This window comes from Arvicanthis niloticus, chromosome 28, assembly GCF_011762505.2.
Source record: "Arvicanthis niloticus isolate mArvNil1 chromosome 28, mArvNil1.pat.X, whole genome shotgun sequence".
Taxonomy (NCBI): domain Eukaryota; kingdom Metazoa; phylum Chordata; class Mammalia; order Rodentia; family Muridae; genus Arvicanthis; species Arvicanthis niloticus.
Window position 1 is genome coordinate 14,045,439 of NC_133436.1, and position 23,082 is coordinate 14,068,520.

General features: G+C 41.6%; 1 long non-coding RNA gene across 1 annotated transcript in view; it reads right to left on the reverse strand.

The window, feature by feature from the left end:
- The window catches only part of LOC143439962 (uncharacterized), a 44,104-nt gene extending 21,077 nt beyond the window's left edge, over positions 1-23,027 (reverse strand). The window contains exons 1-3 of the long non-coding RNA XR_013107921.1: positions 20,790-23,027; positions 20,598-20,670; positions 17,170-17,273 (exon numbers count right to left, since the gene is read on the reverse strand). This is a non-coding gene — a long non-coding RNA (uncharacterized LOC143439962). The remainder of the gene's footprint in view (positions 1-17,169; positions 17,274-20,597; positions 20,671-20,789) is intronic.
- Positions 23,028-23,082: the final 55 nt, after the last annotated feature.

Here is a 23,082-nt window from a genome sequence, read left to right on the forward strand (position 1 = left end):
GGTTTTATGTGAAGGTCCTTTATCCACTTGGACTTGAGCTTTGTACAAGGGGATAAGATTGAATTGATTTGCATCCTTCTACATACTGACCTCCAATTGAACCAAGCACCATTTGCTGAAAATGCTGTCCTTTTTCCACTGGATGGTTTTAGCTCCTTTGTCAAAGATCACGTGACCACAGGTGTGTGGGTTCATTTCTGGATCTTCAACTCTATTCCATTGATCTTCCTGCCTGTCTCTGTACCAATACCATGCAGTTTTTATCACTATTGCTCTGTAGTATAGTTTGAGGTCAGGGACAAAAAACCCAGGATAGCAAGAACTATTCTCAACAATAAAAGAACTTCTGGGAGAATCACTGAATTGCTTATATCTGATTGATAGATATTATATAAAATATAAGTCCTTGGGTTGCTTACCATACCTTTTGCTGTAATAGTAATGGATTTGAGTGAGCTTATGCTGACATAAACTGTTGGTGATTAAGACTCAAGGAAATAAGAAGCTAACTTGAAGGGTTGGAGAGAGGTGGCTCAGTGGTTAAGAACACTGACTGCTCTTCCAGAGGCCCTGAGTTCAATTCCCAGCAACCACATGGTGGCTCACAACCATCTGTGATGGGATCTGATGCCCTCTTCTGCTGTGCATAAAGACAACGACAGTATACTCACATACATATAAGATTATTTAAAAATATGTGGTGGCACAGACAAGGCATGCAGTGGTTTGGAAGAGTTGATACACATGGAATAGAATGACAACTACAAGTTTGAGGATAGTGTTCACTGTCAGAACACTCCTGTCAGTAGGAATGGGGGCAGGGTGCTGTTGAAGGAGGCACTGAACTGCTTTTCAAAGTTCAGTTTGGCTTAAAAGTTTTAATGAGGCCACCAACCTATCCATAGTCACAGGAAAATTTCAAATTACCACTAAAACCATCATAACTGTTTTCTATATTAATATATAGCAGAATTATCTATTTAATTATCTGCTTTGGCTATACAGATAATATGAAATTGCCTAAACCTCTCTCTTCTTTTTGAAAACTATTTTTTTTTATTTTTTTGAGATAATAATATAATTCCATCGTTTCTTCTTTCCCCTTTTCCTCTACCCAAGCCCTATCATCTAGGCCTCCTTGAAATTCGTAGCTTTTTTGGTTTCATTTTTTATTAATTGTTGAGAAGTCCCTGGTGTTGTACACATTTAGGGTTTCATGATTCTAACCTTGAGCTTTAAAGTTACTAGGACAAGTCTCAGTAGATATCAGTTCTTACACTTTCTTCCATCCTCAGAATCCTGTGAAGGGAATGGAGACTGCTAATGACTTGGACATGGATTTGGGGATGCATTCAAGTTTCAAATAGAAACCACCTCTACCACTCACCTGGAAATTCATATAGAAACCATGTACACAGTTCTCAGGGGTCTGGCATAGGGTGGTGTCCTCACATTAAAAAGGGGAATCAAATTTTCTGGAACAGCTCTGATTTTTATCTCTGCTCCCCCTCTGCTTGTTCTTTTATTGCGATAATACATAGCACATTTCCCATTTTAATCACTTCAAAAAAATAAACAAAACAAAGAAACCTTGGTGGAGGTGAGCAGGAGGCAGCATTTGTTCCAACAGTAATAAGGTAGAGTTCAAATCCTCTGCTGCCCAGCCTAGCAATTGGAAAAAATAAAAATAAAAACAATAACAATAAAAAGGAAACTTGTCCTCACATTCTCTTCACACTTAAATTTTTATGTCTCTTCATGTCTTAATATTATAGCTATACAATATTGGCCCTTCCGTGTAGTTATTTTTGGTTTTCTCTGTTATAATCTTCATATTAAATCTATGAACACTTTGTCTGTTATACATTAAAGCCTTCTGAGTTTGTGTGTACACCTTCTCTTACCATAAATTTATACATTGCCATACTTTCTTCTTCCTAAGTATTTTTGGTTTTGTCTTTTGCAGAGCTGAGGACCAAACCCAGTACCAAGCTCCAGGTCTTGTACTTAAGGCAAGCACTCTACCACTGAGCTAAGTCCCCAAGCCCCTTACTCACAGTTCTACATGATATTGATTTCATAGTAGTTACACCATCTCTTCCCAGAAGTCTTTTGTCCCCAGTTTAGGTCCGTAAACATGATGTTTAAGTCCTCAATGTTAGACTAAGGACCTGCTCCACTTTTTTTAGAGCTCCCTTTAGACACAATTGCGTTAAGAGACAGGACGTCATGGGAGCCAGTGACCAAGCCGCATTTCCCCGAACCCTGGTCCCTATCCTTCTGCAGGTACAGTACAATGAGCTAACAAATACTTCTCCATCCGTGTGGCTTGAAGCCAGCCTGGCCTGATACCCACGCCAAACTGGTCTCTTTCTCATCTAGTGCCGCCAAATCATGCATCTCTCAAGGTGAGGTCCCTTAGTATCTTAGAGCACCCGCGCCTTTGAGAAACTTCCAACTTTGAAGACTTCCCTTTGTTCTCAGACTCTTCCTTCCTGAGCTCAGGAAACTTCTTTGGTAGGATCTGGAATTAGGTTCCCACTGTGGTGGCTGGTGTTCTTGAAGAACCTGTTTATGTGAGGTCCATCTCCACACCAGTTTTATAGAACTAGCTCACAAGTGTGTCGTAGGTCACACGCATGCTCCCTCCCCTACACACCTGTCTCTCATATCCTGTAGTCTGTGTCACTGCAACAGGATTTCTTAAGTAGAATCACAAGATCATTATCCATTTATCTGCCTCGCTGTACTTAGTGCAAACTTTCTAGGACCTGTGCATATTGGAGTGTATATCAAAATTCTATTCCTTTTCGTAGACAAATACCCTTTACCTGCAATCTCTCTTGGCTCATCCACTCATCTTCTTGCTTCTGTGGCTTAGCTACAGTAAGTACTGCTGTGATGAACGATGTCAAACAAATACCAACTTGAGTCTGTCTTCCTCTCATGAGTATAATGACTGCAGTGCAATTACTGGTATCAAGCCAGTTGTAACTCTGTGATGAACTATTTGAGGCGTCCCCACATTTTGCACAGGAGTTCCCTTTCACATCCTTCACGGGAGTCCCAGCTTCTCTATATCCTCAGCACACGTGTTTGTCCTTTATCTATTTCTTTGTCATAGCTTTCCAAACATTCACAACATTTACACGGGAAGGATCATCACAATTTAATTTTCACCTCCCTAATCAAGATACTAACTCCAGTCTATTTGCGAAGTCTCTGTTTGGTAAGGCATGTTTCTCAACATTCACTTTTGGTACTGTATTGAGTAAAGCAGACTCCCTTATATTCTTACATCAATATTTCACATGTGTTTTTATTTGTTCCATGCATTTAAGTCTCGATCCTGTTAAACACACTTCTCAATGTTCATTTCTGGTATTTTAAGTTAAATGGAATACTCTATATTCTCGCATCAATATTTTAGATGTGTTTCATAGACAAGAGCAAACTTGTTGACACGTGCTTCTATTCCCAGTGTATTCTAAAGCCAAGGGGCAGCCATGTTTTGACATAAACATGCAGTTGTGCCCTGTAATAGAGTACAGACATGTACCGGACACATAACAATTGACAGTAATACAGAACATGTATTGCTAGGACCATGGCAAAGTTCCCCAGAAACTTTCTTCTTCACCTTAGGAGAAGATATGTAATGTGTTTAGGAGATATGTAATGTGTTTCTACTTCTCTGAGAGATATTTTAGACAATTCTATTAAGGCTTTTTTCTTATATTCACGTTTTTACTAAAAGATATATCACCTCGTCTTTAAAATGTAGGGTTTTTTTTTTTTTTTTTTTAATTTTAAAGCCCAAAAGCTCAGTATAACCAAGATACAATTCATAGACCATATGAAGCTCAAGAAGAAGGAAGACCAAAATGTGGATGCTTCAGTCCTTCTTAGAAGGACTCAGGGGAGGTAAAGAGTGGGGGGGGGGGCGTGGGAGGAAAAGAGGAGGGGAAGGGGAAAAGGGGGGCGGCATCAGGTATGGGGGAGACTAGGATGATACACAGAGGGTCAGGAATTTGAACAGAGGTGTATAACAATGGGGCATGGGGAATTGGGGGTAGCCAACAGCAAGTATCAGATGCTAGGAAAGAAAGAGGCTCCCAGGACCCAACAGGGATGACATTAGCTGAAATACCCAACAAAGGGGAGGGAGAACCTGTAGAGACCATATCCAGAGGTTAGGCACGGCCCCTGGATGGGGCCACCCACTCATCTCCAAATTTTTAACCCAGAATGACTCCTGTCTAAAGGAAATACAGAGACAAAGTGTGGAGCAGAGACTGAAGGAAAGGCCATTCAGAGACTGCCCCACCTAGGGATCCATCCCATATACAGACACCAAACCCAGACACTATGGTTAATGCCAAGAGGTGCTTTCTGACAGGAGCCTGTTATAACTGTCTCCTGGGAGGTTCTGCCAGAGCCTGACAAATACAGAGGTGGTTGCTCACAGCCAACCATTGAACTGAGTATGGCAACCCCAATGGGGGAGACAGAGAAAGGACTGAAGGAGCTAAAGGGGTTTGCAACCCCATAGGATGAACAACAACATCAACCAACCAGACACCCCCTCCCCCTCAGAGCTCCCAGGGACTAAACCACCAACCAAAGAGTACACATGGAGGGACCCATGGCTCCAGTTGCATACGTAGCAGAGGATGGCTTTATTTAGCATCAATGGGAAGAGAGGTCCTTGGTCCTGTGAAGGTTCTATGCCCCAGTGTAGGGGAATGCCAGGGCAGGGAGACAGGAGTGGGTGAGTGAGTAGGAGAGCACCCTCAAAGAAGTAGGGGGAGGGGGATGGGATAGAGGGTTCCCAGAAGGGAAAGCAGAAAGTAGATGATATTTGAAATGTAAATATATAAAATATCCAATAAAAAAATCAGCATAAGGCTGTTCTATGGTCAGTATTGATTGTCGATTTGACAACTCTGCAATCACCTAGGAGACAAGTCACTTGGCACACCTGTGAGAGATTGTCTCTTTTTTTTTCCTATTAGTTTATTTATCCACTTTACATCCCAGTCACAGCCCCCACCCCATTCTCTCCTCCTAGGCACACTCAATTTCCTCCTCCCATTACTCCCCCTTGGGTACCACCCCTCCCTGGAACATCAAGTCACAGTGGGAGAGGACTGAGTGTATCCTCTCCCACTGATGCCCAACCAGGCAGTTGAGCTAATGGAAAGGAATCTGCTGACAAGCAACAGAGTCAGAGACAGCCATTACTCTAATTGTTTGGGGTCCCTCATGAAGACCAAGCTGCACATCTGCTACATATGTGAAGGGGACCTAGGTCCAGCCTCTGCATGCTCTTTGGTTGCTGGTTCAGTCTCTGTGAATCCCATAGACCCAAGTTATTTGTCTCTGTAGGTCTTCTTGTGGTATCCTTGACCCCTCTAGCACTCTTAATCCTATCCCCCACTCTTCCACATGACTCCCCAAAACAAAATTTGGTCTGCCTACAAGATGCACAGGGATAAAGATGAAGCAGAGATTGAGGGAACAGCCAATCTATGACTGGCCCAACTTGAGACATCCCATGGGAGAGAGCCAACCCCTCACACCATTAATGATACTTTGCTCTGCTTGCAGACAGGAGCCTAGCATAACTGTCTCCTGAGAGGCTTCATCCAGCAGCTGATGGAAACAGATGCAGAGACCCACAGCCAAACATCAGAGAGATTATCTTGATTAAATTAATTGAATTTAAAAGACATATAATAAAGAGGGGAGCTTTGTTCTAGACTGGCGTTCTGAGCTGAATTGAAAAGGATATGTAGACTGAGCAGAGGCATTTGTATCTCTGCTTCCTGACTCTGGATGCAGTGTGACCCACTGCCTCAGGCTCCTGCATCGTGACTTCCTTTCCTTCCCTTAAGTCGCTTTTGTCAGAAGACTTTGTCACAGCAATGAGAAAGCTAACTAATATAGATGTTATCTGCCCATAAATTTGTAAAGCACAAATAAAACTATTTTCCTGGCAGCTGGAGCGATGGCTCAGCACTTAGGAACACCTGCTGCTCTTCCAGTGGCCTTGCATCCTACATGACAGTTTACCAGCATCTGGAACTCTGGGGAATCTGACGACTTTTTCAAACTCTGAAGGCACCAGGAACATCGACATGCACGCAGGCAAAACACCCACACACTTGAAATAATAACTTAAAAAATATTTTTAAAATAGTTTTCTATCTTCAAGCTTCTTTGTGGAGATTTTTTTATTGTTATTTTCTTACACTCAAATTAGATGTTGCTATGCGCAGCAACGTAAGAATTCATGATCATCCTTTAAACATAGGCACTATGATTCTAAAAATAGGATATGTAGATCACCAGGTGATTAACTTATAATTTATGCACCTAATAATTAAACTCTGTACTCAGAGTGGAGACATGTGGGTGATCTGTTTTAATAGAGTAATAATATAAAACTCACCGAAAGAATTTTGGTTTTTATAAATTATTTTCCATTGAAGTATACATTCACTTGGCATTTAATAATGTGCTCATTTGTCTGAGCACAGAGAATAAAATGGGTAGCTGAGAGCATGACTAAATTACTTGTGGTAATCCAATGGCCTCACATCATTGGTTTCTCATTTTGTGACAATGTTCCATTAAAACTTCTATAATTAAGGCCCAATGGCTATATCCCTGGTTTTAAAGTCAGAGCCATTAAGGCTGAGAAGTGCCAGCTTATCACTGAGGGTTCCCCCTTATCTATTCCCAGCATCCACACACACACTCTCAGAAGCACAGACAGAGGGGCTACTGGGAACCTGATGAGATCCTTATCAGAGATGGGAGGCAGAAACAGCTACCCCATTTCCCAGCTTTAAACAGATAAGAATCCTGCAAAATGTAGACACAGAGTCTGCTTTTCCAAGCATTCCTCCCAAACAGGTCTGTGTAGTAATGAGCTGGGGCAGGAAAGGACAATTCTGTAACAGTCCTAACTTTGGAAAACAGGAAGCAGGGTTTCTTTCTTGTTAAGAGAAGGATGAAAAACATGGATGCTCCTTGCTAAGTTAAAAACATTATAGTGTAGAAACCTGTAAGAATAACCTTCAGTATTTTTACAAGAATGGATAGCAGCATTTACTTCCACTTTTATAAAACAGAAATTGAGAGAACTTCACCCAAAAGACAGAACACGGGCAGAAATAACAGGCCAAACACGCTGGCCTAGGCCTAGACTACTCCTAATAGATCTTGAGAGTGTTGTAAATACCAGGATGTCATGACAGCATGTGTGCTCTTAGTCAAGCAACAACAAAACTAATAAACACAGAAAACAAAAGTCACATTCAGAGTGGCCTCTGCCGTTGGGCTCCTGTAAGACAGAAAAGTCACATGTAATTATAAAGGACTTAACCTACAAAGTGGGATGAGTGGACACATTCTTGCCTTTTCATAATGATTCCAGAATATACCATTATGTATAGAGAGGTGGATGACAGCTAAACAACACCCCCCCCCCCCAGCCCACAGAGAAGGTTGAGCCACTCAGGGAGACCCATCTGCAACTTTTTTGTTTTAGAAATAAATTGATCTGCAGTTCAAGCCCGGGAAACAAAGTCAGGCAGTACATACCCAAGTCCGTCACCATTTTCTTAGTTGCATTTCAGTGACCCAAAGGGTTCTACTCTTCGCTACGTGTGGGGTTTTCCAAAGGAAGCTGAGATAGCACAGACACACTCATAGACACACGCTAAAAGTCTCCTGGAAGACGTGAGGTAAAGGCACAGCCCACTGTGGAATACCTGAGCTGAGTTCTGTCAAAGAGCAAAGAATAGAATATTTAGCCATAGTGCACTGTGTCCATTTCTTATTTGAAAAAAAACAATCAAATCAAAACTCAAAGCTCAAAGGTTTGAAACATCTGCCGCAGGCACACACATAGTCTGCCATCTTGTCTTGGTAAATGACATGGACGCTGCTAACAGAACTATATTCATGTGATTTGGTTGCTTCAGAGTTTGGAACAGGTATAGCAATGACTACAGTAAGCACATTTTGTAACACGTATAGTAATGACTACATATCTTTCATTACATCCTACTTTATCGTGTTGTTTCAAATATGCTGCTAGAATTAACACTGAAAGATTGGTTTTCATCTCTCCTCTCTGCTTTCAGGAAAAAAAAAATCTTGGTTTTACTATAGAAATAAAAACTTGGAAGAGACTTCATACATGAACAGGAAACTTGAAATACCAGGAATTTATTCCGTACTAGACTCATAGAGAATACCTTGGGTTTATCTGTGTGATCAGCTTTCACACACAGTGATTAATCACAGCTCTAAGTTTCAAAAGCCGCTATTTACCAGGTGTCTATGAAAACATTTTCCAGGCTCTTATACCTCTGGTCAGCATAAAAGCTTCCAAATTCCACAGTACACAGTTAAACGACAGCTGACTGCTTTGCACTCAATAGGTTCAAGTCAGGATCTTAAACTGGGCTCAATTCAGCCAAAGGCATTGGTGTAATTTATGCTAAGCAGTCTGTATAAGGTGTTGGATAAATTATGTGCTGTAAACCACCCATCCCAAGTTATAACTATATAAAACTCATCAATCATGTATTTACCTCACAGATGGGAAGCCTTTCCAGGGCTCAATAGTGAAGATTCATCTTTCCCTTTCCAGGATGCCTTGGCCTCAATTAAGATAACTTGGCCTTTGTGTATGCTCTACCCCTGCAGCTGTGGCTTCTCCATAGTCTGGCAACTTTGAGGTTATTGAATGGCTCACAGGGATGCTCCCAGCTCTAACCAAGAAAAGCCTTCCTTCATAAGGCTTCAGAATTGGCTGCCTACCCCTCCTGCCATACTTCAGCGATCAATCACATTGATAAACCAGCCCAGAGTCAAGCAGAAAGTAATTACAATACTTGCCTAATGAAGAATAGGCAGCCATACCCAGCCATGAGAGTTGATGGACCACAATTGTGTTTATATCGTATGTACCTAGATCTCTCTGAGAATCCCATTAGAGAGTTTAATTTCGAAACCAGATCAGAAACTATGGGGAATGATCAACTTTCCTCAGCAGGCATCCTTGTCAATGGAGACAACAGGATTCTGAAAATGGCAGGATCATGATGTAGTTTCTGCTAATGTAAGAGAATCGGGAACGGAGAGAAAGGCTGCGTGATCTGTACTTGACAGATCTAGAGGGACACAGCTTCCCAAGGCTGTTGGAGCCCAGATGATTTTATCAAGAGCCCCAGGTGCTGAATATATGGCTGCAGGTGCTGGTGCTTGTTCTATAGTGTTTTAGTTTTGATCCAATCTTTCCTTGCCATCCTTCTGTTAGTCAGCATGTCATTTGTATTGGAAATATTTTTTCATATTAGTAGGGCTATCAAGAGATTACCTGGGATCTCAGCAGGAGGTTGGAATTTGGAATTTCTGAACAGTGTTGGGACCGTGGATGACTATGGTTTGGGATACATAAAGATGGGCTAAATGCATTTTGCATTATGCAGTAAAAATAAGACTTTAAGTGACAAGATGGAATGTTCTGGTTTAAAGAGTAGTGTTCAGGTGTCAGGTTGACAACAGTAGAGTTGTGATAGTCTTCATTAGTAATATGACTGGATTTAGAATCACCATTAAGCGAACCGGCGGTGGTGCAGCCCGTAAGGCGTCCACCTGCAGAGGGCGTGGGTCCCTCTGTGCGCTCTCTCGCTCTCTCTCTCTCTCTCTCTCTCTCTCTCTCTCTCTCTCTCTCTCTCTCTCTCTCTCTCTGTGTGTGTGTATGTTTGAATCCCGCTCGCTCCCGCCCACCTCCTCCCATGTCTCGTGGGGGAAAAAAAAAAAAGAATCACCATTAAAATGTACACATAGGTATAGTTTTTTATATATATGTATATATTATATAATAAATATCGTTATACATATATGTATAAAATATGTGTAAGTCTGTATATATACATATGTATATGTATGTGTATATATGTATGTATATATATGAGAAACAGAGACAGAAAATGTGGTGTTCTACTTACTTCTTCCTCTTTGTACAATTTAGGGCACCCACCACCATATTGACAATGCCACCCATATCAGGGTAGCCCTACTCTCTTTAATTAAAACTTTCTGGAAATATATATTTGTATATAGTTTTATAAATATATATATGTGTGTGTATATATATATATATATGTATATAACTATATAATTTATATATACATATATGTATAAGTATATATATGTGTGTGTGTGTGCTTTTGCCATGTTTTTTAATTATTTCTATTGCTATGATTAAACACTATGACTAAAAGTGACTCAGGGAGGAAAGGGTAGGACTTGGGGCACTTGGGAAGGATTGTAGACCCTTTAGGAGGAGGGACTTGGAGCAGTTGGGAAGGACTATAGGATTTTTAGGAGGTGGGACTTGGGGCAGTTGGGAAAAACTGTAGGCCCTTTAGGAGGAGGGACATGGGGCAGCTGGGAAGGACTGTGGACCTTTTAGGAGGTGGGACTTGGCAGGAGTATGTAGGTCCCTGGAAATAGGATCATTTTCTTTTATGCCTGATGCCTCCTCTCTTGCCTCTCTGCCAAGGTGTGAGGACATCACTAAGGATGCAGCTGTTCTGCCTCTGTGCCTTCCCACCACAATAAACTGCATCCTTCGAGACCTGGGTCAAAATAAATCTCTCTCCCTATAAGTAACTGACACAATTTACAAATCATGTCCTTATGTCTCGCTAAATATACTTATTGACTACAGTGTTTGGTAGAGAGTGAGTCCTCAAATTTTTCTGTTTAAAATAATGCCACCTAAAAACAAAAACAAAGAAACCCCACATTCATTTTTTACTTTCATCCCAATCATTATGTCTGTTATTTATTTCACCTCGTAATACACCAAGTAGAGATTTTTAATGTAGAGTAGCCTGGTAGAAGTGACTTTCCTTACTTCATTCCCTATCTTAGGAAGAAAATATTTATTTCCCCATTAAATATATATTGTAAGATTTTAAGACAGTATCTTTTTAAATTAAATTCATTTATTCACTGTACATCCCAGTATCAGGCCCCCCTCTTCTCCTCCTCACACAGATCCTCCTCCTATTTCTTCCTCCCTTCTCCTTTGAATCTAGATATCAACCACTCCCACCTTCCCTCCCCACCCCCTGCCCTCCCTGGCACATCAAGTCACTGTACGACTAGGCACATTCTTTCCTACTGAGGCCAGACAGGGCAGCTCAGGAGAACGAGATCCACAGGCAGGCAACAGAGTCAGGGACAGCCCCCACTCCTATAGTTGCGGTACTTTTATTCATGAAGACCAAACTGCTACTCTATTATATATGTCCAGGAGCCCTAGGTCCAGCCCATGTATGCTCTTTGGTAGTTCAGTCTCTGGGAGCTCCCAGGAGTCTAGGTTAGTTGACTCTGTTGGTCTTCCTGTGGCGTCCCTGTCCATAAGAGAGTGTCTTTACAAGCTGATGGTGATCTTAATACTTTCTTCTTAGAGTTTTTATAGTGAATGTTTGTTGAATACATTTCCTAAACCTATTTCTATACCAGTAATGAGGGTGCATGAGAATCCGCTTCCCAACACTCATCGTGTATCCTGGGACAAACTTGTTTTTATGAAGCATACCTTCGGAGTATTTATTGACTAGTCTTTTCCTTTCCAAGGAATTTTGGTCTGAATTTAAATTAGCAGTATTAGCCCATATTTTATTTTTTTTTAAATAAGAATGTCTTTCAGGACCTATAAGTAATGTCATTAAAACTTTGTAAAATGAGCTAACAAGTTTAGAATTAGGTCTTTTCTTAAATGTTTGTAAATTCAGATAATTATGTTTCTTTTTGTTTGTTTTTTTTTTTTCATTAAAGATTTGACAGAATGTTAACAGTATTGATCACTTTTAAATGTGGTTTTGCTTTGATGGGTTTTTGTACTATTTTGTTTCTCCTAGATTTTTCTCTGAACTTTATTAGTCCTTTACTTTTCTTCTTAAATTTGGCGTGTTTTATTCTTTCTGGCTTTTTCTTTAAAGAAATCATTTTCCTGACTTCTGTATTATTTTTATTTTATAGTGACTCCCTGCAAGCTAACAATTCTTCTGCATCAGAACTACTGAGTTTACAGAGAAAAGTGAAGAGACCAACAAAGCAAAAAGAATGCTTGCAGCTGAGGACGCTCTCAACATCTGGAGCCTTGAGTATAGGGGGCAGAGGTGAAAAGAACAGCTGGCAGGACTAGAGTCAGAGAAGATCATTGGAAACAATCACAATATCTGAAAATGGCACAAGTAAAAAAAAAAAAATGTAGCAGTGAACCTTGGGAGTTAAGCACAAGTCACTAAACATAAAAATGGAAAAAATAAAAGACACCAAATAGAAAATTTAAGAATTTTGGTTTTGTTTCACATACAAAAAAAATTAGATTCCCCGGTACAGTTTGAACAGAAGGAGGAAGAATATATTTTTTTATATGAATAGTAGTACCAAATGTCCCACTGCGGTGTGTTTGTTTGGGTAAACTGCAATCCAGAGATCTAACACATTTAACAAAATTCAATAACACAAATCCAAAGAAACACCTACATGACCACATGGTGATTCATCGGATATGAGCAAAAATCAAAGAGAATATAAGAAAGTGGCAAGGGAAACAAGGGAAACCTAACCCCACTTCATTCGGATAATAATAAAGAAAATGTCATCCTTGACTTCCTGGCTTGAGCTAAGTATGTCAGAAGACAGTCATACATTGTTAGGAGTGAAATGGTTTTTTAATCCAATTGTTTATTATAGGAAAGATCATCTGAAAAATATGAAGATGAGATGGGACACCTTCACATACATAAAAGCTGATAAAAATCCATGGTGGGGATGCTATGCTGCAAGCAATAAGTCCTACTTTTAAGTCCAGCGTTTCTTCCATTTCTCAGAACAACAACAACAACAACAAAAAAGTTATTGAAAGATTAAATGTCTGAAACAGTAGTAAATATGCCAATGAATAGGAAAGCCAATGTCTTTTATTTTTCTGACTTATTTAAAGGACGTCTGGCTATTTAAATCTAAGAGAAAAAGTCTGAATCATGAGGTTTATGACACATTTGACAAAAATAGCTGCAAGTGGGGTATAGTCCAAAAAAAAAGCTATTCCAACCTTCTTCAAGTATAGATGAGGTCATAGATAAGATTCATTTGTGATACGCCAAAATCAATTAAGACTATGCATCGCCATTCCTTGGAAATGCTCTGGGGAAAAATTAAGATATGTTTAAACTAAAAACCAATAAAGAGGAAAAAAAAACAGAGTATAAAAGGCTAAATAGCTGCCAGTATTTTAAAAATGCAACAAAAATAGCAAAAATTATTAAGAGTCAGAATTTGTTTTCAAAATTCAAGGTCTGAAAGGGTGAAGCTGTGAGCTTCTGGTATTTTAACTTGCCTCTAATCCCATGGTTACTACTCAGCTGTTACAATCTAGAATCCCTCCGCTCCCCCACTCATGGGTAAGCTACTCAGTCTCCACCACAACCAAGTTGGAAGATGATCTCTAAGAGGGGCCTTTAGGTTTTGAAAGCTTTGTCCTCGTGGATGATGCTGCTGTGAAGGGGGCTCTCAGGAGAGGACTGCTTATCTGTCCTGTAAACACATAACCTTTCCTGTCTTCTGCCACATAAAAACACTAAAAGAATCCCAGATACTAGCTGTGGTGGCTACACTTTAATCTCACCACTTGGGAGGTGGGAGCAGGAGTATTTCTGTGAGTGAGAAGGCATCCTGGTCTACAGAGTGAGCTCCAGGTATGGTAGTGCTTGTGTTCAAGAACTACTTACATGGAAGCCTAAGGCCATTTTAGAATATCATCGCTCACCTAACCTCACCTCATTGTACAGTCATTGTATTATCTCCCACTGTCGTGGTTTGTATATGCTTGGCCCAGGGAGTGGCACTATTAGAATTTCTGGCCCTGTTGGAGTAGGTGTGTCCTTGTTGGAGTAGGTGTATCATTGTGGGTGTGGACTTTAAGATCCTCATTCTAGTTGCCTGGAAACCAGTCTTCCACTAGCAGCCTTCAGATGAAGATGTAGAACTCTCAGCTCCTCCTGCACCATGCCTGCCTAGATACTGCCAAGCTCCTTCCTTGATGATAATGGACTAGACCTCTGAACCTGTAAGCCAGCCCCAGTTAAATGCTGTGCTTGTAAGAGTTGCCTTGGTCATGGAGTCTGTACACAGCCATAAAACCCTAACTAAGACAGAAGTTGATACCAAGGACTGGGATATTGCCGTGACAGACCATATTTTTGTTTGGAAGAATGTGGATTTGGGGAGTTTGGATTTGGAAAGCCATGGAATGTTTTAAGTGAGGCATAATGAGCCATCCTAATAGAAATGTGGAAGACTTTGCTGCTGTGAGTGATTTCAACTGTGCAGACCTGGCCCAAGAGGTTTCAGTGGAGAAGAACTTCAGTATGTGGCCTAGAGACAGTTTTTATAGTATTTTGCTGAAGAATGTGGCTGCTTTTTGCCCTCATCTGAAGAGTCTGCCTGAGGCTAAGGTGAAGAGACTCAGATTAATTGCATTGACAAAGGACATCTCAGAAAAGCCCATCATAGACTTTGTTCTCTGGTTAGATCTCCTGAAGAGCATTTTGAATAAGCAAAGCAAGCTTAGAAAGGAAAAATATAAAATATATGGTTCCAGTATTAAAGGGGTACCAGGAAGTGAAATGGAGCTGAATCCTGTACTCAAAGATATTACACTGAATTAGGGGAGTGGTGATGTTGGGGTAAAATCCCACCCAGATGAATTTAGGTCCAAGCGTGGTGCTACATACCTTTAATCCCAGGAGACAAAGCCAAGCAGATCTCTGAGTTCAAGTTTAGCTTTGGCTAGAGCAAGTTCTAGGTAAAGAAAAGCTTAAATTCAAGCATGGTGGTACACACCTTTAATCCTAAGAGACAAAGCCAAGCAGATCTCTGAGTTCAAAGTCAATCTACAGAGCAAGTTCCAGGACAGCCAAGCTTAGGCAGTGAGGGACTTGAAAACCAGAAAGCTGGTAATACAATAAGGGGAGTGGGCCATGTTTCAGCTCCAGCAAGCAGCAGAATATGACAGCTTCAGCCATGTGGCTCTGACTTTAGAGTGACTTAGAAGGGACTATGGGGACAACTGATGCTGGTTAGCTGGAGCTAAGACATTAGTGGTGATTAAGAAGAGACCTGCATCACTGAGGTGAAATCTTCTGGAAACTGTTTTCTGAGAGCACAAAGAAGCTGTGTTACAAAGATAGCCAAGGTTGTACCTCGTGCTGCAGCTGGACTTGGTAATGTGTAATGAGTCACACAGGTGGTACTGGTTTTGAAAACATAAAGGGGCCATGAAGAGCAGCTGAGACTTGGCACTGTGAGAGGCCATGGAAGGCCATTGGTGAAGGTGCAGCCTCAGCTGTAGTTGATGGCCAGGACTGAAGGGATCATGCAAAGGATTTGAGGCTTGACACCATGAAGAGAGCCTATGAGAGGCTATTGGTGAAGCCTACTTGCAGTGGAAGACCCCAGTGTATTGTAGATGCCAGTACCACGGGATGATCACTGAGAACAGCAGCAGCAGTGGAGTGGACCAACCTGAACTTAAGAGTGCTACAGAGGGCAGAGCTGGAGAAGTGATCGCAAGCCCTTTGAAGAGCCCAGAAGATCATGTGTGGATCCCAGACAATGAAACGAGAAGCTGTAACACTGAAGTTGCCTTGGAGAATCCAAGATGTTCGAGATGCCAGAACCATGGGCTATCTCCTGAGGAAAGCTGCTAACAGGGAGTGGAAACATCCCAGGAGAAAGAAAGACAACAAAGATGAAAAAGGATTTGGAGATCTGAAGACTACTTTGACATGAGACATGGTGATGCAGAGTGTGGGGTTTACCCAGCTGGTTTCCTGTCTTGCTTTGGGGATTACAGTTAAGTGGTTGGATGGATCTCAGAAAAGACTTTGAACTTTGGACTTTTAACATTGTTGAGACTGCTATAGACTATGGGAACTTTGGAAGTTGGACTAACTGTATTTTGCATTATGCTATGTGTAGGTATGGTCCCCAAAGACTCACATGTTTGAACAAGCCTATGAGGACCAGGAAGTGGAATGTCACGGTTTGTATATGGTTGGCCCAGGGAGTGGCACTATTAGAAGTTCTGGCCCTGTTGGAGTAGGTGTGTCACTGTGGGCATGGGATTTAAGACCCTCAACCTAGTTGTCTGGAAGCCAGTCTTCCACTAGCAACCTTCAGATGAAGATGTAGAACTCTCAGCTCCTCCTGTACCATGCCTGCCTAGATACTGCCAAGCTCCTTCCTTGATGATAATGGACTGAGCCTCTGAACCTGTAAGCCAGCCCCAACTAAATGTTGTCCTTATAAGAGTTGCCTTGGTCATGGAGTCTGTTCACAGCAGTAAACCCTACCCAAGACACTCACCCTATCAGAGAAATGACTATTGCCTGAGATTCTGAGGAAGAAGGAGGAACTGTGTTTACATAACTTTTATTGTAGCGGGTTGTTACTATTATCCTATAGTTAGCTATCATTATAAAATTCTCTTGCCTGATTTAAAGATTAAGCTTTATTGTAAGTTATGACTGTATAATAAAAGAGCACACACAGTACACATAAGTTTCAGGATTCCTTGTAGTCTCAGGCATCCATAGTGAGCCTTGCAATGTGTCCCTGGTGGCCAAAAGTGGACACTGGATTTGTCTTAAGCTATTCTCAGAATCACGAAAATGCAAAGAAATCTACCCTGGGACTGAAATAAAAAAACACAGAAAAAATAAAGAGCCAAGAGATGATCACAAGAGAACAAGAGTAGACAAGAGAAAATACAAAGTAGCCTAACAGCTACTCGAGAGCAAAACTTGACCCTGAAACACAAGAAACAGAGAGAAGCGGGTTCTCAAGTATCAGGGACCTATATAGTAAAAAGCCATGCCCTGCCTTCTGAAGACCCCATGATTGTTCCTGGTTCACCAATTCCTGCTCCCCTGTTACCCCCATGCAAATGCCAGCCTCTGCTGTCCGTTTCTAAGCCCAAACAGCCAAAAAAAAAGAGCTGCAGCCAAGACCAGTTTAGTAGAGATGTGTGTGCTTTTCTCTACATTGCTCTTGCCTGCTTACCTCTAACCCAGTAGGAGCTGAATCACAGCAAGGCGAGGAGGGGGCAGGGAACAACAGATCTGTGTCCAGTCTTCATTCCAAGTCCCTTAAGCCAGAAGCTTGCCCTACAATTAAGAATAATAAATGTTTCAAAAAAACCCGATAAATTAGAATTATAAACTGCACTAATGTCTAATAATAAAAAGTGATATGATAATTTTGGAATTATCATCAAGGAACGAGGGGGGAGGGTGGTTTGACACAGGATGTTTTAAAACTGTAATTGGAAAAGAAGAATTGGTGACAATTTAGACACATAAAATACTACATACTTATTTGTGGGGCATATCATGGTCATATGATCCTATTTAAGCAAGTTAGGGGATGTTCACGTTCAAAGACAGCAGAAAAATGTAACTCTCCATATCAAATGCTTGAGCTCAGGTTTGCTCATCTACAAAATGAAAAATTCCCTTTAAAGTGTTGTCAGTGTGTTTGAACTTTAAAGAAAGATAATAACGCAGGACCTTTTCACAGGGTTGGCTCCGAGGAGCAAGACAAATAACAAGCACAGAGCCATCCTGTCTAATCTGTGAACTTTAATGACTCAGACTCCTGAAGCTCAAAGGGAGATGCTGGAGTGATGGCTGGGTCAGTAAAGTGATGAGAGGGTAGGGGGAGAACAAGAACCTGAATTTGATGCCCAGAACTCACATAAAAGCTGAGCGTAATGTCAGATGTTTGTAGGAGATGAATAAATTCCAGGGACTTCTTAGCCAGCTAGCTTAGCCTACACAGTAAGCTACACAGCTCCATGCCAGTGAGAGATCCCATCTCAGAAAACACACAAACAATAACAATAAAAACAAACAGACCAAAAGGTAGACGGCTCCTGAGAAATGGCACCTGAGGTTGTTCTCTGTCCTCCACACACATGCCCATAAATGTCCACCCTTCACACATGCACAAATGGGCATGAGCACACACACACACACACACACACACACAGAGAGAGAGATTGTCAAGGAGGAAGGAACATTGCTGATGAGGGGTAGGAACCAACCTCCACTCCAACCTCAGGCTGTAAAACACACTTCAACCTTCATATAACTGTAAATACTTGGCTTTCTAAGAGCATGATAGACATGACCTGCATTCAGTACAGTTCACTAAGGATGAGCATTTACCCACACTCTAGAAGAGTATCTAGGACCCTGAACTTTAGTCCTGAACAGGTAGATGACCTGCACCACTCAGCAAAAGTTAATGGTGTATCAGTGCAGATAGGAATGAATGGGACCTCAAATGAGTGAATTTAGCTGCTCAATATTAAATACGTGAGAACAATAATAAAGCTTGAGAGGTTAGTGACAGAGGGTGATACAGAAGATTTGGGCCATTATGGCAAGATATCATCAACGTAGAAGTCCCACTACAGGCAACAGACAGAACTTTTGATGGGCTGGCAAAGTCTGTCTCCACAGATTCATCAACACACAAAGCAGATGGCAGCAGACAGGTAGATAGTTGGCATCAAAGACTATGAAACAAGATACAGACAAACCACACACAGCAGGACCTTGTTGCATTGAAGGACTTTAGGGGATAGAGTGGCATTCCTGCCCTGGACTATACAAGCAGACATCAGAAGCACAAAGCCCAAGATATACAGAGAGGATCTGGAGCCAGTATGAAAGGCAAGCGCAGCCCAACTCGATAGGTTGACTCAAGTCAAGGCAACAAGACAGTCATGGCCCACCTCTCTATGTTCATTTTTACCTATAACTCTTCCAGGCCTTTACACCAAGGGACCTGGAGCAAATTGGTAAATGATGTTTGTGGTAATTTATTGTCCTCAGCTATGAGATTCAGTGAGCACTAGCCCAGAAAGGAAGACTCATCACTATCAAAGGAAAGCCCCAGTCATAACATTAAATCCAATACAGTCTTCTTTGTCCCTTGAATTCTTTCATCTCACAACCTGACAGGCTACCTGTAAACTCACCCAGCATCTGATTCACATTGATTTTATTTGGCCACAGCACATACGCAATGCCTACTTTACCTGGCTTCAAGATTATTTTCCTATGATTTTTCATTCCCCACAATCCATGCAGATGCTGCCTAAGAGCGCTCAAAGGAGTGGGAGAGAGAAAGGATGAGTGGATGAAGCTTGAATAGGCAATCACTCCATATCCGGTAAATTCTACCACTATTCACACATAAAGATTTAGGCGAGACTCTTTATTTTCATATACCACTCCAACATATTTCACACTGTGAGACTAATCCACAGGAAAACCAGGAAACCTTGAACAAGGCTTATAGCAACACGAGTCTGCATTCCTTGTTTGCATCCTAAGAGTATTTCAAAAGCCAGCCACATGGACAGCCTTCAGGCTGAAAAGCCTTAACATGCTAATTTTCTCACACACATGCACTCAAAGATCCGCTTTGCAAACTTGCTCTACCATGAACCAAAACCTAATAGATACCAAAAACCCCGGCAAGAAAATCAAAACATAGTTTTTTCCCTATCTTGACTTCCTTCCGGCCCTGAAGGCAGAGCTGATAAGGGAGAAGGTCATTCCACAAACCAGTAACTCGTGTAGGAACTTCTGCGAGTCTCTAGATAACGTACCCTTCACCATTAGCGTCTGTGATTTGCTAGTCAAGAATCTGACTGTACTGATTGAAAGTTACCAAAATTTCTAAACGAGGTGAACACACAGAAAAAGATGCTTCATCACTGTGGGGGAGCTAAGGTCTGACTCAAGGGACACCGCAGTGAACCAAACACAATGTAAAGGTGAAGATTCTATCAACTGAGTATTTTTCTGAAGCTACTCCAGAGGTCTGTGTTGGAAACAAAAGGTCTTAAGAGCAATTTATGCTTAGACCACGTGGTGTTAATATGGATATCTGCAATAAGTCAGCTAAAACACGGCTGACGTGGGACACCCAGTGAGTTGGGAGCACAAAATGGCTGACACTAAATATCCAAGAGACCAGTGACATAACCTGCTCTATATCTATTTTTTGGTGGACTGCCATTTTTATATGCATTCTGCATAATTTTGATCTTGGGGTCAGAGGTACTAGAGCCTGAGCCCACGGCTTTGCCAGCCTGCCTGTGTGTCATTCTGTAAGCCTTAGTGGCTACCTCCATGAGACCTGTGAGCTGGTCTGAGTGTTTCGCCCTGTGATTCTTTCAGTCTCCGAATACATCTTGGTCTTAGCAAATATCTGCAACTGTCTTGACATCGTGTGCCATGTAGAACCACCTTCCGCAGGCTGGGCAGAGGAAACAGTGCACTCTATATATGTCAAGAAACAACAGATTCCGATGAGAAGCATTTGGGATCCAGGAAGAACCATTAGTAAACATAAAAACCATCTTTCTATATTTGTGATCTATTCAATCATTCATTTGATCAAAAGATATTCACCTTTGATATTTGGTGTCAAATCTTCTTCTGGGCCCCATAAGTCAGTGAAAGTAAAGTTTTGGCAGACTTCATCCTAGTATAGGGTGGGAAGGTAGATACTAAACAACTTATTTTGATACTGAAAAAAAAATATTGTCTTAATAAAATAAAACAAGACACAGGAATCCTTCTAAATAGAAAAGAACTGCTTACCTCATTTGGGACAGTTTATAAAATGGTTGTATTAGGCCGTTAGTAGGAGCAGGTGCCTCCATTATGTTAAATAACCTTGTATGTAGGAACTGCATGTGTGGGATTCCTTGGAAGGAAGAGCGAGATAGGCATCATATCCTGACATCTCTGCACAGCTAGAACACTCAGAGCTATGGTCCATGTGAGCAAGATAACAAATACAACGTGAAGGATATTGAACCAGCACCTTCTAAGCTAGGGGATGGATCATGGGCTGTATTTAAAAGGCAAGGAAGACTCCTGAAGGATTTTAAGTAGGCATAATCTGTATGCTTCTAGATCGTTAAGCTGCTATTTGGAGTGTCTGGGGGGAAAAAACAAGGAATCCAAACAGGAGTCTTTGAGTCGTCCAGGTGAGAGATGATCGTGGGCGGGACGGAGGCTACATCAGTGGAGGTGAGAGATGATCGTGGGCGCGACGGGGGCTGCATCAGCGGAGAAGGAGCATCGTGTACCAATTGGACATATATTTTTAAGGTAGAGGAAATATGACTTGCTAATTAACTGGATGAGGATGAAAAGCAAGAAGGCAAAGCAAGGATGACTTCTACATTTCTGGATTGGATAACTGGGTTGAACAGTCCAAAGCCGAACAGGTTTGGAGGGGGTGGATTTCCGCCGCTCAGCTTCTGAGATGCCTGGTAAACGTGGTAATAATAGTAGCTACCTTGTGGGGTTGTCGTGAGGAGAAAATAGGAAACATATGAAAAGAATTTAGGCCAGTGTCAAGCAGGAAGTAACTGCTCAATAAAAATGAACAAGGATAGTTGTTGAATCGGAAACGATGGTGGTGATTCTTCATTTAACGCGGGTCGGCCAAAACTCATTAAAGATTAAGAATAAAGATTCAGATACTCGAAAGCGATAGTTGCAAAGACCAATAATAAAGAATACCTCTTTTTCAATCCCTGTGTTGAAACCTTAACTCCCAAAGTAATTGTAGCGAGGGGTGTTGGCTTTGAAAGTGATTAGATCAAGTGGACAAAAAGCTCATGCATGGATGTAGTGATCTTATAAGTGTCACACCAGAGGCTGTCTTGTGTACTTCCAGCATCTGAGGAGAAAGCATGTCCATATGTCAGAACTCCACCCCTCATAAAACACTGAATCTGACTGGATCTAACCTTAGACCTGCCACTCTCCAGTATTATGGCAAGCTAGTTTCTGCTATCTGTAAGTCACCCATTCTGTGGTATTTTGTTAGAGCAGCCATAATGGACTAATAATATAAACTTTCATAATCTCCAACAACAACAAAAAAATGAATTACCCTTAAAATAAAGCTGCCAAGGACAACTGAGCAAAGCACCCAGGTGCCATGGTAATGGTAAATCGCTAAAAAATTTTTTTTTCCAAAGTTCACTCTCCATTTCTGTATTTATTTCTCATTACAAACCAAGAGTTTGTAAACAGGCTCCAAGAAGTGCACTTTCAGGGTATTAGTATCCAAAGCAGTCGATATAGCTGAATTAAAAAAGACTCTGAGTTATATCAATTGAAGGGTGTGGGGCTCCGGTAGTCAGTGGGCTGGAATACCAACAGAATTTGCATACAGGAGGACCCCTAGCAGGGGAGTGTCATATACATCTACAAGCAATCAGTTCTAATTAGCTGTAAGGGAAGAGTCTAATCATTCCTGCGGGAACTCTCCTCTTCCCCACAGATGTGAAATCTAAAGAGAAAGATATCCGCTTTCCTCGCTCCCCCTCAGAAACACTTCAGCCTAATCACAGGAGGTACAATCTAGCGCTTGGAACAGCATCCGAGGCTCCTTCACTACCAAGCTGCGCTCTGCTGGTGAACAGAAAGATTGATAATTCCTGAGACTGCCAAAGGATGCTTTAGGCCCCACGTTGTTCCAAACCAGGCTAAAAGTTCTTGACTCCTGCTCTGCCTTAGGTTTCTCTCACTGAAAACCCCCAGCTCCAGTGGCCCAGAGGGTACACGTACCTAAGACCAGAGAGCGCCTGGAGGAATTCGTGGGTATTTCTGGGTAAGCCATCGATAAAGTAAAAAGACTCGAACTTACTCAACTTCACATTCTCTTGAATCCCCCAGGCAAGAGGGTTGAGGTTAGCCCGAGGCTAAGGGAGCCTGTGAGACTGAAAGACTCACATGCATGGTCCCAGGGACCAGGTGAACACTATCTGGGCTGTGGGTAAAAGTGAACTGGGGGTTGGGGAGGAAGTTCCTTCCCACAAAGTGTGTCCTCTCAAAGAAGCCCCCCAACCCCGACCCCGACCCCCACCGCAGA